General features: G+C 41.6%; 1 long non-coding RNA gene across 1 annotated transcript in view; it reads left to right on the top strand.

Annotated features, from left to right (window-relative positions):
- The window catches only part of LOC122777423, a 50,451-nt gene extending 34,204 nt beyond the window's left edge, over positions 1–16,247 (top strand). The window contains exon 3 of the long non-coding RNA XR_006361327.1: positions 15,580–16,247. This is a non-coding gene — a long non-coding RNA (uncharacterized LOC122777423). The remainder of the gene's footprint in view (positions 1–15,579) is intronic.
- Positions 16,248–16,694: the final 447 nt, after the last annotated feature.

Genomic DNA, 16,694 nt, shown 5'->3' with positions numbered 1-16,694 from the left:
TGGTTTTACATTCGAAATCTCTAACACATTGCGGAGTTCTCTGTGTTTTCATAGAAGTCCATGCTCGGTGGACTTAACACTTGAGAGAGCGAGAGCTTAGCTCAAAATGATGCAGCTCAGGCGCGATTATTGCTTTGTTATGTGTGAAAGGGGTCAGCGCCCAAAAATACGGTACTGGACGAGGATTGTTTTAATTACTATAAAATAAATAATTTTATTTAAAAAAACACAAACACATTTAGGTCTGAAGTCAAGTAAATTCTCCTAAACATTCCACATTTTAACACATGAGTGGGGATGGAAATGGGCATTGAGGACTGGTATTAAACTGCAGTTTTACTCAACACAACGTAAATCATTTTTGTGGGCACAATTTAAAAAAAAAAAATCCCCCTTCTGCTGTAAAAGCGGACAATATTATGTTCGTTTCTGCTGGGTTGCAATATAAATCCATGCTGTCTGCTACGATTCACTACGCCACATTAAATTCTTTTAGATCAATTAAACTTCCCAGCTCACTTTACAAATCACTCGTCTTAATGTTGGCTCCCCCTTTCCCCTGCGAGCGGGGGGAATAGTCTTACAGGGAAGGGTATACGGGCAGCACAGGATGCTCTGCCAATTTTATTGACCCACTGCTAAATGAACTGTGGAGGTTCGGGGAATGCGTTAATCAGTCATATTTGGGTGTTTTACACATAGGAAGTGGGGAAGTTGCATGGGATTGACCTTGTGGGTTTTTCTTTCTTTTCAGAGTCGAACACAACGTGGACATGCTTTGTCTGGCGTAAAAAAAAAAAACTGTGTTAATATCATTTCTGAAAACGGAGCGAAAAGCATCCACATGTAAGTGCAATGAGTGACAACAATGACTTCTGATTTTCAAGCACTCACGTTCACTCAGTGGCTGCTTATTGAAAGTATGCGGTGCACATTATGAATGTGTCTGGCCTAGTGCTGTTTTACGACTGAGACTTGTCTGGATTCCTTTCCTTGTATTTTTAGTGTAGGGATGATCTGAGCGAGAACAGGTGGACTCGGCCTTTATCAGCAGTAAATAGATGGATTTGTTGCTGCATGTCCGTGTATGTTGAAAACTCAATTAGTTTGAAATGAAGGAATGTAATTCCTTGCATTTGATAATCCTACCAAACTTGATCCCGGGCTGGTCTGGAGTTACACTCTGGCTGTTTGTCTGTGTGTTCACACATTGTCGTTCTGCTGTGATATTTGTGTCTACTGTAAAGGTCATTCTCACTCTTTTTTTTTTTTCTCACCCATAGTTATTACTCACATTCACGGACCATTAATCCTCTAACAAGCTCCAAGCCAAGCCTAAATATTATTATGTTATTATTATTATTATATTATTTTTTTTAATGTGCAACACCCAAGAAAATATAACAATGGCGGGCTATTGTTAATAAGGTGAGTAGGACCAGGTGTGCCCCCTGTACACAACTTTTTCATGGCCGTTTTAAGAATTAATTGTTGTAATTGTGTCCACCTCCCGCGCCCCCAACTGCCCCCGACAGAGACTTAAGGAGTTAAGGTGCGTGTTGAAGTCGGGCTATGTAAATTCACTTTATGACACTGCTGTGACATGTGCATCTGTGATTTCACACGCTTAATGTAAAATTTACAGTTGCAGTATTGAATGTCACGCTGGCTGTGGATAGAGCCGGGTGTAACCGGAGCCCCCAGACAACAAAGCGGGCGTTTTGGACCGGTTCCCCCTTGCGCATGCCTCCCCGGCTTCCACCTCCCTCCCCCACCCCACTGTGCTTTACAGCTGTGGAGGTGTGATCTGAGCACGATGGTTGGCCTTATAACCATTAAGCAAGCACCATGGTGCTCCTAATAGTCAGAGGCCCTAATGACCAAAACACCTGGACGTAAGGGAGCACAGGGAATCATTTCTCATGGAGCTGCTAGATGTTTGGGTGAATGGGTGGGTATAGACGAGAGGCTGCTCCGGTCCCCATCTTGCATATCAACGTCTGAATGACCACGTCTTCTGGAGGAATGGAGTGGTCATGTTAAGAAGAGAGAGGCCCACGCTCACTAAAAGTTCAAACATGGATTAGGCACGCTCGTCCCTTGGTGTCATGTTCAATGGCGAACCTACCCCTTAGGGAATTGATCCCCCACGCTACCTTCCAGCATTGATTTAGTTCTCTATTGTAGATTATCAACATCAGTGGTGCGATTAAGCTGCAAGACGTGAATTGTATCGACCTTTTAACGGTGTTGTTTTCAAGTTATTTGAGATCCATTGCCATTAGAGTAGATTAAATGATTACTTACTGTATGAGCTGTGAACACTCATGCAATGCACAGGGCTTGACACACGGTCCCTTTTCACATGTTTGCGTGAACTTAGGATATATTTGTCTGTCAGTGGCCTTTATTGTCACAATATTAGTTTAAACTTTCACGTACTAAAATGACAAAGAACACAGAGAATCTACTATTAAAGTGTCATATATTTTTGCATAGTCATTCCATAAATCTCGCTGAAATGATCAAGCTCGTACCAGACACATTTGCTTATGTACTGTATGTATGAAGCCCTTGAAGCAGAAACAGTTATGAAAATAAATGTGAATCAATAACCACCGATAACCAACCACTTAACACAGGCTGCTTAGAGTTAATGTAGACTTACTTTTGAGTTAAAATGCAATCGGAAAGAAATTAAGTATTCGGGAACTGTCTTGCATAAAGTTTTGAACAATTTGTACGATAGTAATTATGAGAATAATAATTATGAGGTTGGAAATGATCCTCAAATTTATTTTTCAAAATTTGTTTTACTACATGACATTTTACTCTTAATTCCTTATTCAATACTTTTATTATATCAATTATGTGCTTTATAATAATATGTTTTGATCTTTATATATACAGTATACACGTTTGGCTCCATGGTCTTTTGTTAAGCTGCCTACACCTTACCCACTATAGGTACACACACACACACACACACACACACACACACACACACACACACACACACACACACACACACACAACATATGTTCCACTCCCCTCTCTTTTCCAATCTTCCACTTATGGAAACAAGCCGCAGTTCTGTCCACCTGCAATAAAACGGTGACTTGGCCCCTACGTGCAGTATGGGTAACGCTCCACATACTTTAATGGTACACTGGACTGGGTCATATATTTCTCTTCTTATGTGATAGTCAAATAGCTATGATGGAAGAAGAGGTTTGTTGCTTCTGAGTTTGATGTATTGAATATCAATGAAAGGCCAGTAATCCAGGAAATATGTCTCTAATTGATAGTTTATTTTTGAAAAACACATTTGAAATGACTACTGTGTGTGCAAATCAGTGCAAAGCTAAGATGTTTTCTTCTGTATTTAGAATAAGATGGGAAGTTAAATTATCTTTCAATAATTCATTCTTTTTTTTCCCAAAACATTGAACACTCATAAAACAGACAAAATAAAAATCAAAGAACATAACACAAATACCACAAACAGTTAAAACATACACAAATAAAGTAAGTAATAAATATTAAGTGCAGAGGTGCATCACTTTTTAAGAATATATCAGTTCTGAGGTCAGGGAAGAGGAAAACAGCCTGAGTGATATAACCTGATAGCTGGGCTACGGATGGCTGGGCTACAGGTGGTCCACAGTCCATACAACCCATAAGACATTCAAATAATAACAATGGGGGGGTGACGTGACTTCCACTACACGACTAACAACCACCATGAGAAATCTGAGAGCATGTTGTAAAGCAGAAGGGAGTATCAGGGAATAGCTGGGCCAACCAAAAATGGCTCGATGGCAATCAGGATCTAATTGTCTAGTATAAAGGACGCCGTACAGGTGGAAGATATTGGCCCAGAAAGGTGAGACCTTGGGGCAGAACCAAAACAGGTGGTGAGGACAATATTCGGAATAATCTGAAAATGAATAAATGTATTCCGCAATTTTGAAAAAGTGCAGTAAGCCATATTGAGTAATTGTTCAGCCCTAATGTGAATTTACATGCTGAGATTATGTCATGTGTATTATAACATTTGAATCACATTCTTTTATTTATTGTATTGTTTCAGAATATGTCACAAACCTTTAAGTTGTTAAAGATCATGTAAGACAAATTCATGGTTTTATTGTCTCAGTTGGCAGTGCAGTGCAATGACAGTGCAAAGAGGAACTGGGCGGGATGCTAACAGTGGTCACAGCAGTGTGCCACAGCCTTAATGGTACCCAATCTACCAGGTGAGCACCAGCAGCATCCAGTGTGCAGCCCCTTCTTTGAAAGGCATTTCATCAAGAAGGTAGTACTCAGCTGTGACCGTGTGTTTTCCAACAACCTGCAAACTCTACACCACAATTTCCAACTTCCCTTTTGAAACACGTGACGTTAGATTGCATGCATTCTTGTCAGCGTCCACTCGCATCCCGTTATTACTCACGAATAACTCTGTAACACTGCACCGCATGCACGCTCTGATGCTAAACATCTCGTACAAATTTCATAACGACAAGAAACGAGAGGTCTTTCACCACTGCAACCGCTAAACTCTGCTCAGAATTAGATCCAAATGTGGTAATAGACAACATGTATTCGGAATTGCGGATGTAACTCCAGACTGCAGCCACGTGATACTGATGATCAGTGTGAAGTTGTGGTTGAAACAGATGTCTAAACACACAACAGTGTTGACAGGCTTTGGCCCAGTGTTTACGGTTGCCTGAGGGGAGGATGCTGCTTTTTGGTTTTGAGGAAAAGATGAGGGGGGATGCACAGATAATGCAAAACACACTCCACAGATACTGTGTTGTGGAAATCAATTAGGAACATGTTGCGCAAGCACGCAGAGGAGACAACTTTGTCTCTCTGTTGATTAACGGTTTGCTCAGTGACAGTTGTTGTTGCCGATCAATCACATAATGCACCTGTCAAATTACTTTCTAGTTAACATATTGAACAAATAAATAAAGCAAGTGTGGCTTTTGTAGCGAATTCTGAATACCACTTGCTCTTAAACAGTAAAAACAATAGGCCCACTTTTCAATGTATTCATTACAAGTGACAGGAGTAACAAATAAGTCCCTTATAAGACTTAGTTTGTCTTCGCTCTCTTCATGTCACGTTTCAGTTGTGTATATTTCACTTTTAAATGTTCCATATTAAAGTGTCCATATTGCTTATATATTTAAGTGTCGCTGAGTGATCGCATGCTGTGGGGGAGAAGGAAAAACTCAAATAGTTTCCAAAATAATGCCATGGATGTTTTATTAATGAATTATCAACAAGTACAATAAAATAAAAATAAATAACCAAGGACATAACATCAATATTGAGTTATCACCAATTTTGCCAGATTGAAGTACTTTTATATACGTATATATTTTTGCAGGAGACTGAATCCCAGATGTGTAGATGAGAACTCTCTCTCCCTCTCTTGTACCACACCTCTGGCTGTTGAAATTGAGAAATATGAGATGAGTCGGATGGCTCGATGGCACTGTGGTGATGATTAAGAATCTATATATCAAAAGTGTCAAAACTAGAGATTACTATAGATTTTGATGGTACGATTATTGTCCGATGAATATAAATCATAGTTTCACATTGAAATCAAATCCCATGAACATGTGTAATTATACACTTTATTGCGTTGTTCCTTGAATGCATTGCGTGTGATTTTGGAGATTGTTAGGTGTCGTGTGCCTTTCCCGGTTTTGCTGTTGGTTCCATCTTGGTGTTTTATTACATAACTTGCCAGTAATTATTCTTTAACATAGTCATTGCTTAGTGTATCAGGTTCACTTGATCCTGTCCAGCTGGATAGTGATCGAGAAGACGCTGCAATACATTTGTTTTGCAGATTGGATATCCGTCTTTTCCACCAGTCATTCTAATAATATCCAAAATGCTCCCATACCAAAAATGTAAGGTGCATTTTGGGGTGGAAACAAAGTGCTCAGACCCTTAGTTGTCATTTAGCCATGTAGCTGTTGTCCAACATCAGGCGGCAACAAGCGTTACCGGTGTAGTTCCATGTCAGCTGCCTACTATGCTGCTGTGAGGTCCATAGCTCTGCGTAAGTGATCTTGTTGTCGCATAGCATTTTAAAAGCTGGTACTGTTGTGGCTGCAAATAACTTGTCACCGTGTTATAGTTGTTCATAGATAAATCCTGTATTAAAATCTCTGTTTTGAGAATGTGGCCAGAAACACTTGGTGTAGCCGAGCCTTTACGAGCCACTGTATATCAAAGTTTTCTCTCAACTACAACAATAATCAACAATCTGTGTGGCAGCAGAGCAGAGGTCACATTCAGGGTCAGGTGGGTTTTCTCCCCCACAGCACTCATGATATCTTTGTATTAGTTGTTAGTTAGTTGCAGATGAGTGTGACAAACAATGAAGGGAACATAACCAATTTTCTTTTCTTTTTTTTATTCAGCGACTTACACAAATGAAAAACACAGCAATCAAAGGTTTACAATGTTTACCTTCTGTAATCTCCTGGGGTATGGATACGATATCTAAGAATGTATTCTGTAATCCTCGATGGAATAAGCACAGAAAGAACCTTCATGACCTGATTCACCTCCAAAAGGATTTTTTTTTCTTCTTCACTTCGTCTGACTCCGTATCATGTTAACTGTAAGAAGAAGGTTAATCATAACATCAGTCATCCAGCCCAAACTCTTGTGTCGAGGCTGTGGCTAGACAGGAAATGGATGCGGAGAGAAATGATTCAGTGGCAAACTTTGACTCTGAAGAAGTAGGTGTAGTCAGCAAAGATTGGGCTTCACATGGGAATTGTCTTTTTCTTTTTTACCACACTCAGCTATGGCCTGTTCACACCTTGTTGTCTCCATCCACCTCCACTCGCTGATAATCACAGAGCAGGTCTCTCCCTTTGCACTCCTTTCATTTTCTCCCTCTACAGCTTTGGCCAGGAAGGGGCTTTCACAACTCAACTTGTGTGGCCATCCGACAAGTGAAGCTGCGTCCAAAGTTCTGCAGGAACCCTGCACAGCTCGTCTTTGGTTTTCCACAGGCTTGCGGAAATGAGGAGGAGAAGAGGAGAGAGAGAGAGAGAGAGTATGTAACACATTGTGTGGAAGCACACCAGCGTAGAACGAAAACTGATTTATTATCACCAAAAATCAACTGCAGATGTCAGCTCATAGATTCTCCCTCTCTCCGGCCAATTACAGACACTCACGCAAAGATCTGCTCAGGTTCAGTCTTCCCTTTTTAAAATGCACACAAATGCTCTGCGGGTTACAGTATACATATGTGCACGCAGTAACGCACACATAAGCAACACACACCTGCTTGCTCACACCATTTAAACGTGATTAAAGGGACTCACAATCTGCTGTCAGAGCTGAATTTGAGGCCCTTTCACCTATCTGGATTATTTCCCACTGCTCCCTCATGTGATGGATAATGAAGATGTCCATAAAAAAGCATTAGGAGTGTGATGTCAGCAATAATACTCCCCTGAAAGATCCCTCGCCTGGAGCATTTTTCCTGCCGCATGTTGTTCCACTGCGTCCGTCATTATGTGCTATTTCAAGTCGTTACTGTAATCACCAAACCATCCTTGGGACTTTGCGTAATCTGTCTGCAGATTTTTGGATTTCATTGTTTAGAGGAAAGGAATATGTGAACTTGATAATGGCTTGCAAAATTCATGTACGGGAAACATGACTGGTATTCTATTTTATCCAGCGTTGTCCAGTGTGGGTATGACGGAATCATAGAGGCAGAAAGAATTGTCCAGAATTTATGTTCTCATTGTTCGTGGAACCAGCAGCGGTGCTAAAGATACTGTAGCATTACATTTCTGGTGTACACATATTTATCCTCTCCCATTTTTTCCCTTGGAGCTCAATAACTGATATATTCACGACTTTGTATAAAGTGGCCATTATAATCCCTGGGCCAAGACGCTTGTCAATTCAGATTTTGGAAGTTATATCTGAGTAGCTGTGCTCCTGGTCTGAATCAGAGTGGGGGAAAAAAAGAAAGCAGCCAGTGCTGCATTCACTGCCTCAGAAATTAAAACTGATGTCAAACTGTAGGCAAAGGTAGATGTTGTACAAAGATAAGGTGAATAAGGCAAGAGGCTGCTGCTCCAAAATGTTATATGCTTTCCAAATGGAAACGAGCTCGAGTGGAAAGCGAACGCACATGATTCAGGTTATTTATTTATTTTTATTTATCTAGTTATTTATTTAAAATCGAGACCAGGCACATTACTGGACATTGTCATGTAAATATACAAGATTATAGCCAGTGGCTAATTTCCATCTTCAGTCCCTTGGCAGGTCGATGGTAACACAAAACAGAGATGTAAAGATAACGAGGACAACAACAACAAATAACACAGGAGACAAAACATATCAACGTTGACAGCAGTAAAGACTGGGACAGGATCACACCTCACAAATACATATTTAGACCAGATCATACATAATAAATATTAAAAAAAAAAACTAAAATGTTACTTATGACAAAGCAAGAGGGTTCTAACAGTGGCCCGAGTTGTGAACTATTAATGCACATATTACAATTATTTAAATTGAAGTAAGTCGCACAGAAACAATATCACCTTTGTTTTAGAAAAACACGTGCCATCAACATCTATTTTTTGTTTCTTTGTGCTTTTAAGTCCTGGATGAAACCAGAGCACTAAAATGTGACACTGTGGCCGTATAATGTCAGTGATGACAGAAACTTTAGATACATACAACATAAATATACTCTATGCATTTCTTGGCTTCTTGTCCTGTGGGCAGTGCTTCATCATCCTCTCATGTTGGCGTGAGGCAGACCAGATGCTCCGCTGACTCGCTCGCAAATGGATCTCGTGCATGAGCGTGGCTAAATGGCTTGACCGTGCCCCTTAAACACTAGCCCTCCTCCATGCTTCATGCAGATGCATGAAAATTGCTCGGCACATGTATCACACCCTGATACTTTGAGTGATCGCCCAAACTGAACAATCGAAAGTTATTTAGAAAGACTGTGTTTACTTTGAAGAGCGTGTTTGACCTCGAAACTTGTTATATTTTGAGTATACACGGCTAGAGCTGCTTGAAACTTCACATTGAATTAGAGATCCAACCCCTGCCTGAGGACATCTGCCTGACAATATTCAGACATTCATAGTTGATGGGGAATTATTTTAGTTTATAACGCAACATAAGCCTAAATCGTAAGCAGATCATCTGGATTTCATGTAGAAGTCCTGCTATAAGTGCTACGAAATGTCAGAAATACAATCAATTCTACTGTCACTGTTGTATTTCATATACAAGTACTGACTAATGGACAGACTACAGTGCTCCATATGAAGTTATACAGCCATAATTTTCTTTTTAGATTCAGGACTATACGATTATATCACCTTTCGAAGGAAATCAGCTGGAAGCAGCTGGAGTCTTATGACCAGCTGTTAGTCTATGTGATGAACAATCACTTTTTCAAAGTCCCTTCAAATAGTGGCACCTATAATTCCATAAAGGTGAGTTGCTCTCTGAACCCGCTGCTTCGTTTCTCACCATCGACTGCTTCTGAAGATCCTGTAGGACCTGCCTTTGCGTTGACTGATTCTTCCATATTCACACAGCTCATGAAAAACATATTCTCCTGTTTGTTAATTATGTCTTAAAGGTGTACGACTCCTACATTCACATTTTTTTTTTAAAGCCAAAAAGCATGGCAGAATGCAGTGAGGTGCGAGCACTACAGCTTAAAGTCTAATGATGACAAACCAAGATTCTCCTCCCCTGTACCACATGAACGTAATGTGATGTAAAGTGTCACTTGGAATATTCATGTGATTAATGAGCAGTTCATTACTGCCACAGGTGACCGACCCTGGGATAAATGCTGTGTTCGGGACGATGATGAATGTGGTGCAGTGATGACACGGTATTAGCTCAGCCAACCCTAATCAAAGGTTAATATGTTGGTTTACTCTAACTTAACGATCTGCGGTCTAAATAACAATAAAGCACCGTCTAATTACGATGTTTATGAGAACACTTTCATTTTGACAGATGACCATACAGTGTTCAGTGCCGCTAGCAAGCATGACTACCCTTATGTAAACACCTCCGTGTCAAGCTCCCTGTGACAGACCAAGTACTAAAAACATTTATGAGATTAGGAGGATGGTGGGGGGTAAAGAATAAGTTGGTGTGCGTGTTTAAGTAAGAGTTTGATGGGAGTCGGTTGATATATTACTCAGACAGCTTTTCTGCTGAGTACAGTGGTTAGGAAATGGTGTTGAGTCTCTTTCATTTTCTTTTCTCGTCGGTGGAAATGAGCTTATGAATAAATGCCAGCACTGTTCCTCTGTCACTCCTCCAGGGAGCCAGGCTAATACTATACACTGTATAGAATACCTGTATATAACACACACACACACACACACACATACTGTACATAGCCCTGGAAAACGCCTCAGTCAAGCCCCCATTTTCCTGTGAGTTGTCATTTTTAAGCTCCGTGTGGGATTATCGCTGTGAGAGGATTCAAGGTCAAATATAAAAATATATGTGGAGCAGCTTTAATTTAATGTGCATCACCACATTTTTACAGAATTTTTAACATGGCTGCTGTTTTCCTGTCCCTTTAATCAGCTCACTGTCTCCTTGAGAAACCCCAGTTCAGTTGAGGAATTGAGTCTGTTCAACTTTGTAAGATAATGGCAACACAGGTCCCTGATAATGCAACGTAATTCCCCCCAAAAAACATCACTTGTTTGTGTTAGAATACCATATCTGTATATGGAAACATTATTCTGGGCAGAGGTATTATATGACCAAAATAGTATTAGTAAAAAAAATTGTATGCAAGTAAAAGGACATGAACTTTTGTAAATGATTGATTTTTCTTGATCTGCACAAATCAGTCACAACATGACTTGCTACCTTAAAAGCTACAGGCAAAAACAAAGTCTTTTATGCATTCATTCTTTTCAAACAACACTCTCCACTTATATTTGTGATTTTTCCTGTTCCTAAAAATATGGCAACATTGATTGTGATATTGTTTTAATGCTATTTTTTCATTTTCCAAAGCCAGACATAAGAGCTTATGATCAAAAACAGTGGCGAGGAATAATCTTATACTGTAAATTAAATTATATTTTCCAGAATACATGAAAAAAAAAAACATTTGGAGCTAAAACCATCCTACTTCCTCTCTGATGGCTGATTAAACATGTTAGTGAGAACATGTGAGTTAAAAAACCTCAAAACCTTTGCAATGTCTTAAAGCGTAGACACTCGCACTTTTTTTGTGCTCAGTTTTTTTGTGTTTAGTCACAACTGAGTGCACGTCAATGTTCTGCGCAGAATTTCAGCTCCGACCCCCTAATTAGTTGAACATTAGCAACAGCGATCAAACATATGCTGTTCTTAAGCACTGGAAGTCGTAAACCTCAGTATTTACTTTGCGTGCCCCTGTTTGCACCATTAAAACAGCTAATAGGTAATAATGCCTTTACCCCCATTGATAGCATTTGCATTGCATTCATGCTGCATTTAGTGCTTTAAGTATGTGTGTGGGTCGTGCTTTGTTTTACTGCAAACTTCAAGAAGGGGGACTAATGACACTATTAGGGTTAATTTTAAGGCCAACTCTGGACAGTGGCAGCCAGGATATTTACGTTAAATGGGCCGTGCCACAGATAGCGTAAATCTAAGGCTGGCACAGGCACAATAATCATTAAGTTAATCGCCCACCTTCTAATGATCTGATGTTTTCACCGAGCTCAGCACAGCTGTCATTCCTGAGACACAGAACTACCTCATAGCTTCATCCAATCTAACACCCCGACACCTATTGAAATCGCATCCAATATCAGCAGCTAATCGCTCAACAGTGACTCACCCCCTCAACTGTTTTATGACGGGCATCTTTTATGAGACCACAGTGGGCATTCCGGCTCTGAGAGGTCAGACAGCTCAACAGCAGTGGTCAGAATGAATGGCTCATTTCCCGAGCCGTTGCTTGATGGAGAGGATGCAGTTCCTTCGGCCTTTAATCTGGGCTGTCGGTGACAAGATGCACAGACAGAGCCAGTCTTAAACACGGCGTGTCAAACCACTGTCTGCTAGCCCTGCTTTGTGTAGTGAACACCACTTGGGTCATTATGAGGGGTTTTAGTGTGACAAATGTCCACAGAAAACACAGTCATAGATCATTCCAAGGGAGCTCTTCTAGCCCCAACTGTAAAAGGTAGCTCGCGTTTAGCCGCCCCCCAGAAGATGTGGTTGACTTCATTTTATATGGAGTGAAACAGTGAGTCAGGACAGGCTACTGCTGTGCTCCCAATGTAAAAAAGGCAACGTTCCCATCTGGAGGTGACGGAGTTGGATTTGTATCAGACTGGATATCTTTGCTGTCGTCTTTTATATGCTCATGAGAAGAAAGAGGCAATGGAGGAGGGGGCTTGCCCTGAAAATAAAAAAAGACACTCTGGCTTTTGCCTTGTGCGTTTTATGAGAACTGGGAACGTTATTGGACAGCCCACTTGCAGATCAAGCCCCCCCAGCTATAGGATACCTCTGGTTTTCATCATGAGGAAATATGTGTGCACAAACATGCACGACAATGTATAAAAGGACAATTATACACACGTGCCAACAAATCCTTGCAAACACACACACACACACACACACAGACAAACACAGAATTGCTTATGTGTACACGTTAAAACTCTCCCACACTCACTCGCCACCACAATATGCATATCAGTTTCATATCAAAAACACAGTTCATTCTCTCTCGCTCTCTCACTCTCGCTCTATGTCTCTCCAACAAACACACACACACACACACTGCACTGAGGGTCTGGGAGCAATCAAATAACTGCACTACACAGCCCGTCTGAATCCAGTTTTCCTGTGTGTCTGCACCCATGTACCAACGGTTCCTCCCCAGTTCTCCAATAAAACCTCACTAATGATCCCCCTCACCCCCCTTGTCCACACCCTAGCTCTGGCACCCAGCCGGTAGATGCACAAACCAAGGGGCACTTTACGAGTCAAGCGGCCGTCCTTACCCGTGATGTCATCCGCAGCTCTCACTTAATCCCACCAATCCCCCGAGAGCTTCCAGCCAGACACACCAGAAGAATGCAGCTGCTATATCTACTTTTTTTTTTTTTCTTCTTCACCACTCGCCATCTCGTCTTTTCTGTTTGTTTGTTTGTTCCTCGGGCGGCGAAAGGAGTGCTGCATGTGCACCACACATGCAGCAGTTTGTGGGTGGATGTTTTTATTAAGGGCTTTCCCCCAAAATATACTGCTTGTCCAATTACTGACACATTAACTGCTTCTCATCTGACGCCGCAAGCATTGAGCGGACACTGTCTCACTGTTTTCAGAATGACTCTATTCAAGCAGCATAGAGGGGATTATAGGCTTCTTCCTGCCTGTTACACAGCTACCTCCATCTAAAATAGGAAGTGCTCAGACATGCACTCACACCCAGTAAATCTATCACCTCGTGTTTCCACTTGGAAAAATTCAAAGCAGTATATATGATCTGCTGTAGGTAATCAACAACCATGGTGTTTGTATTTGAAGAAATTGGAAGGGAATTCGTCTCCATCTGTGCCCAAATGACCCTTAAACTCACCTTAAGGGAAAAATACCTCCTGTAATGTCATCCTGACTACGGCCTCAGTACAGAGCACAAAGCTTAATCTTTTCACTTAATGTCAGGCTTGCAATAAATCTAAAACAGTAATGAATTTGGTATTCTGTTTGATACCAAGATTCAATTGAATATATTTCTTAACGATGAAAGCAGAAGGGATGCTGTAGTCCATGAACGGTAATTGTGTAAATATTTCTTCCAGATGCACCACAGGTCACACTGTGATGTATGGCTGCTGTCGCCTAATCAGCTCTGGGAAATGAGCACACATGCGCAGGCACGCACATTTGGTCACGCATGCACACTCAAACTCGCTGTTCTTCTGCAATAAACTCGAGCAGACTTCTTTTTTTTGTTTGTTTTTGTTTTTTGTTGGTCAGTAAACATTATTGAAGATTTGCATTACTTTTTTCAAACGTAATGCAAAGGTTTCATATCGATATAGTGGCTGAAGGACAATTCCAAGGGGTTTGCTGTTTAAACATGCGCTATGTTTCCAGATATAAATGACCCTCCACTCACACGCACGCAGAGGCTCACACACACACACACCACGCAAATCCAACATAGGTAGTTAATTATGGGGGAAATGACCCTTTACTCATTTGAAAGGTATCCAGACAAGCTCTTACAACACCTACTCAATTAGCTGCCGTTTGTCCCCTTGAAATGAATGACTCCCTCTCTTCTCAGTCGCCCAAAACATGAACACTTCAATCTTTGACCTGCTGTTAGATCTGAGTTGGATACATCTTCCACAAGCAGTGGAACAATCAACACTCACCGTGGAAGAATGTTTACATGTTTGTGGGTAAATAGCTTGCTAATTTCTGAATTGAATAGATAGTGTTTGATGTAGCATAAGTATGTGCCACCGACTCTGGTGTACTAGATTACAAAATTCCAAGATGGTTCATTGAAGCACAATCCAAGGGTGTCTTGTTTGAGTAGTGTGTTAACAGTTTCCGGTTTGGACCTGAGAGGACAGGTGACTAAACTTCACTTCCCCCTCCTTCCTCTGAAAGGAAAACAAGTCATAAACTAAAAGGAGAAAAAAAAAAAACTTTCTCCACTAAAGAATATATTGGTGAATGGAGAGAGGGAGGTGTCTATGGAGGGAGAAAGTCCATTAAAAAGAATGACGGCCACAAAAAAAGAAAAAAAAAATCCCCATGGCAGCACACAATGCCATAGCTGGGGTTAAGTGCTAGGATTTCAGTCGATGGGGGATTTGGGGGTCCCTGCGTTTTTAAGCCTCTGTCCCCAAACCTTGCCTTCATCCCACCTCCCTCTCACTCTCTCTCTCTCTCACACACACACACACACACACACGTACGTCTTCTCCCAGATCTACCATCTCCACCCCTCCCTCTCCAAGTCCCAGTCATCTGCCATAATCAGAATGATGATATACGGGGCCCATTAAAAGAGAGGGGCTGCTGACATGCTGGACAATAGCCCCTCACAGTGTGTCCAGGAAGCCTGCCCATCCAGGTGCACTCTCCCTTACAGCCAGAGGCCTACCGCGCTCCCTGCTTTTCTCTCTCTTTCTACCTCTCTCCCCCTCTTTTACTCCCCCTCTCCTCAACCCTCCAAACTCAGTGTGAGCCCATTGAGAGGGATGGAGGAAACAGGAGAGGAGCAAATGGTGAGTGGAGGAGTTGTGTGGGGGTAAGAAGGGATTTGCAGGGCTGAGATTTGAGAGGGAGGAGGAGGAGGGTTGTGTTGGGGACGGAGGGGTGAAGAGAGAGAGAGAGAGGGAAAGCTCAGGTGTGTTGAAAAGACAGGACATTTGAGCAGTCAACGATGGGGAATCAGTGAGCTTGAAACAATGGTGATAATAAAAGTCTCCCCTTTCACCCCCTGTGCCTCCCTGCTTCTCTCTCCCTCAGCTCACCGTCTCTACCTGCCTGACCTACCGCAGCGCATCATGGGGCACACGGGAAGGTTGAAGTGAGAGAGACGAGAGCAATGGCTGATGGGCCAGGCCTGTTGGTGACAAGGGGGAGGAGTGCATCACTGGTTACCCATCAGCACATCCTCACTCACAGCCATCGGGATGTCTGTCAGTAGGTAATTTAGAACACACACAAGCACACACCACCGCTTTTAGTATGTTTCCATATGTATCCATCACAACATACATTCATTCTTCTTAGTGATTGACAACACACTTACACCACAATGCTGAAGTAGTTTCTTAGAAACCCATGATTTGGTTGTAGGCAGGTCGAATGTCAAACACAATTCTCCAACTGCATGTAAATAGGCTTTTATATAAGAAACGTAGTACCCAACCAGTTCCGCATTAGGCCCTTTCAGTCTGCTGCAGCCAGAGACTGGAATGACTTACAAATAACTCTAGGGCTGGATACTCTCGTCTCAAAGGCGACTGCTAGCCTATCCTGTCTTCTTTTTCCTGTGTCTTTGTAATTGTCTTGTTAATGTTTACTTAATCTAGTCTTTATATTGTCTTGTTAAATCACTAATTTGGCCTTTTGCTTGGCAGAATTAGCTCTTAATCTGTCTGCTGAAGATCACTGTTTTAAATATTTTCCATTTTTTCCATTTAAATACTGTTGAAAAACCTGTTGTGTAATATAAAAAGAAAACTACTCTTACTTACTAAACTACTAATCAAAAGAATGTTGTGGCGAAGTTATCTGCAATTATATTTAGAAATTGAATTCCACAACACCCTCGTCCCTGTGTATTGCACATCCTACCATTCTTTGGTGAACCCGTTGAGCCATAATTATGACCTTTCCCTTGCTCCTCAGTGGTTCCTGGCCTAGACATTGTCACCAATACCAAGGGCCACCACTAGATCTCGAGAGCCTCCGAGGTCCACTGCACAAATCCACCTCTGCACTTTGCACCAATCCCTTAACCCACATTAACTATCTTCCCTCAGCTCTCTGTGTGTGTGGTCCTCGTCTGTGCTTCTGCAGAGAGAAAAAAGGAAACAGTAAGTAGAGTTGACACATCTGTCCAAGAGTGCCTGTCT

The sequence above is a fragment of the Solea senegalensis genome, linkage group LG11, assembly GCF_019176455.1.
Source record: "Solea senegalensis isolate Sse05_10M linkage group LG11, IFAPA_SoseM_1, whole genome shotgun sequence".
Classification (NCBI taxonomy): Eukaryota; Metazoa; Chordata; class Actinopteri; order Pleuronectiformes; family Soleidae; genus Solea; species Solea senegalensis.
The sequence above is the reverse complement of the archived record's forward strand: the minus strand, read 5'-3'. Positions and strand labels throughout refer to the sequence as shown.